This window comes from Sinocyclocheilus grahami, unplaced genomic scaffold (assembly GCF_001515645.1).
Source record: "Sinocyclocheilus grahami isolate Dianchi unplaced genomic scaffold, SAMN03320097.WGS_v1.1 scaffold422.1, whole genome shotgun sequence".
NCBI lineage: Eukaryota > Metazoa > Chordata > Actinopteri > Cypriniformes > Cyprinidae > Sinocyclocheilus > Sinocyclocheilus grahami.
The window spans coordinates 692,789-695,814 of NW_015505601.1; the positions used below are offsets into that span (position 1 = coordinate 692,789).

Consider the following 3,026-nt stretch of genomic DNA (forward strand, 5'->3'; position numbering starts at 1 on the left):
ACTTTGATTTTTGTGTCTAGCTTTTAGCTTTTCGCTTCTAGTCATGCTTTTTAGTTACATGCTTTTTAGCCAGCACTTCTTAGCACTTTTGAGCGTGCTCTGGCTTGCACGCCAGCCCCTCCAAAACCATGAGGAGAAACGCCACCTAGTCTCATCAAACTTTACATCTATTTCTTTTCTTTAGTTTATTTTATTTTCCGTTGAGAGTTTCGTGTTCTTCTGAGTTAAGTTTTGCCTAACGCCGTGCGGGGCCGTCTAAACCTCAACTTCAGACCACAGCTCCACGTCGTCAGCCAACGCCCAATCACTGGCTTCCCAAGACTGAACTTCCAGCCAATCAGCGGCCGCGGGAAACCCCTTTCGGCAACCAGACAACGAAGGGAACCCCGCACACAGGAAAGCAAGTACCTCCAGATCCTTGCTGAACTGGTGCATTTAATATAAATTTTAACCTCATTGAGCAAACTCAATGCGAGGGTTAACTAAGTGATTGATGGTTGTTCAGATCTATGCAATTGCACATATTGCTGTAAACTTGGGATTTCACATTTTCATTCTCTTAAACTAATTATTTCCTCACTTTCTCTCTTTCTGCAACTTGTGTGAATGCGTGTGTTAGATTAGTTTATATGTCTTAGATTTATCCAATAAAGCCTTATTTATATTGAAAAGAGAAGTATCTCGTGTTTTGTGCTCACAAGTTAATGTCTTAAACTGCAGATCTTGTTACTATGCTAATTAATAGTGTTTTCACTATATTTTGGATATAAATATCCATTGCAGAATTGATGTTATCAAAGTGATCAGCCATAAAACAGTGATTCTGTCCTAATTCCCTTACATATTATTGGTGGAGTTCCCTTTAAAATCTTAAATGATTCCCTTTGAGCTAAATTGACCTGTTTCCCTTACAGAACATACTCTAGATTTATGTCTTTGACCATTTTCAGAATCAGAATCAGAATGAGTTTTATTGCCAGGTATGTTTACACATACGAGGAATTTGTTTTCGTTACAGAAGCTTCCACAGTGTAACAGAATGACAGTGACAAAACAAAAAACACAGAAAATAAAATATTTGCTTTTTGCCTTTTTTTAAAATGTTTATAACGTATCAAGAGACACATTCATTCTGGTCAGCATTACTCTCACTGATCGTTTGGTCTGAAGAGTAAATAATTCTTTAAAGAAGTTTGTAATAGTTACATACTCATGTAAAGGATGGAATACACTACAAGACAGATTTTAAAACACTAGGCAACATACACTACCAGACTTTAAAGTTGTTCTGATCACAATAAACTACCGTAGAAACGTGCACCTTGTTGCTAGGAGACGAGTGACAAATGAAAACAATATGCATTCTAAAATCGTCTTAAAATATCAAACATGTTTGATCCTCCGACTGGATAGAATCATAGTCTGAGGCTAAAAAAATGGGAGTCTGTGACCATGAGATTTTCTATTAAATCTGTCAACTCAAATCTTAATTTGAGGGCAAAAATAGTGTAGTGTATTCCAGCCTTAAATGAAAACTTCTCTTCAAGTTGAACTTTTATCAATAGCATATATTGAACTTCTGGTCTCCTGGTCTCCTCTGTACGTACCATCCTGCTCAAAACTTGCGTTTGAATCATCAGTGGCAAATTCTTTAAATATGAAAATGTACTTAGAGACTGTGAGTCAGAACAGCTGGCATTGTAGTCTAACGTTACTCTCCCAGGATCAAGAAACAGTCCTCCATAAAATGCACAGCACACATCTGACTTTTTTTGGGTTGAACTGTTCTGGAACAGTGTTGTAAATACAACTTAACCACTGATTTGTATTCGTGTCCTCTTTTGGAAGGCCAAACAAAGTAGTTTCGCTTTCACAACGAAACACACAGCGTCTTCGCAACATGGCGGCAGCGCCAGCAGCAATAAAGTTTGGGTGGTGTTATGCAAATCTTCCCACACAGTGATGTAGCCATGTGGGGGCGTGTTTAAACGAGGTGTTTTAGGAGGGCGTGGACCAGTCTTAACTTTTATAAAGAATATCTCTTTGGGTTTGAGACTTTAGTCTTTGCAACTTTAGGGATCTTATCTATTCACAAACAGCTTGTAACAACACTCCAAAGAAAAGGAAAACTTGAAATCACATCATATGACCCCTTTAAAAGTACCAACGCACAATGCTTATTGCGATTTATTGGATGGGAAGTGTCATTCAATGTTCCGTCCATTAACTGAAAACAGGCTAGACTAATCGATTCTTGGGATTTAAGAATCGATATTGTTTCATAAAAATGAGAATCGATTAAAATCGAGATATCAATATTTTTAACCCAGCCCTAGTAAATAGCATATCGCTAAGAAAATACTGCTATTTTCACTTAGTGTAAATAGCATCCAACTAAGATTAATAAATGCTGTAGAAGTGTTGTTCATTATTTGTTCATGTTAACTAATGTTAGCCTAACTAATGAAGTCTTTCCAAAATATTGTTCAAATTGTTACTGCCTTTCTTTATTATTTTGGAATAAAGGTAAAAATGCATAAAACACTGTGAAATGTATAATTATTATTTAAAATATTAAATAAAATAAAAATAATGTTAATAAAATACAAAATATAATTATTTTTGTTCTCTCTTTTTATGTAGTGTTTATTTAACCAAGAAAATGCGAAAACATTAAGTATAATAGGGACATGAATTTATATATATAAACTAATATAATTAACTCCAAGCCTCCTGTTGTACCCATTCTGTGACGCCAAACAACTTCCCTGCATAAAAGGATCATGGGGTACCGAAGTGTCCATCAGTTGTTGTCTTCGAAATAATTCATTCTGAAGGGCCCTTTGAAGTGGCCAATTTTAAGCACTTCGGTTTGGAACGACCTTTCAATATGGCGGCCATGATTGTTTTCACTCCGAAGTGCCCTTCGTAGGCCGATATCCACTTGTTAAATGTTAATAAAATACAAAATATAATTATTTTTGTTCTCTCTTTTTATGTAGTGTTTATTTAACCAAGAAAATGCG

General features: G+C 35.8%; 1 long non-coding RNA gene across 1 annotated transcript in view; it reads left to right on the plus strand.

The window, feature by feature from the left end:
- Positions 1–2,409, plus strand: part of LOC107551377 (uncharacterized) — an 11,744-nt gene extending 9,335 nt beyond the window's left edge. Inside the window, exon 3 of the long non-coding RNA XR_001604762.1 lies at positions 2,400–2,409. This is a non-coding gene — a long non-coding RNA (uncharacterized lncRNA). The remainder of the gene's footprint in view (positions 1–2,399) is intronic.
- The last annotated feature ends 617 nt before the right edge of the window (positions 2,410–3,026 follow it).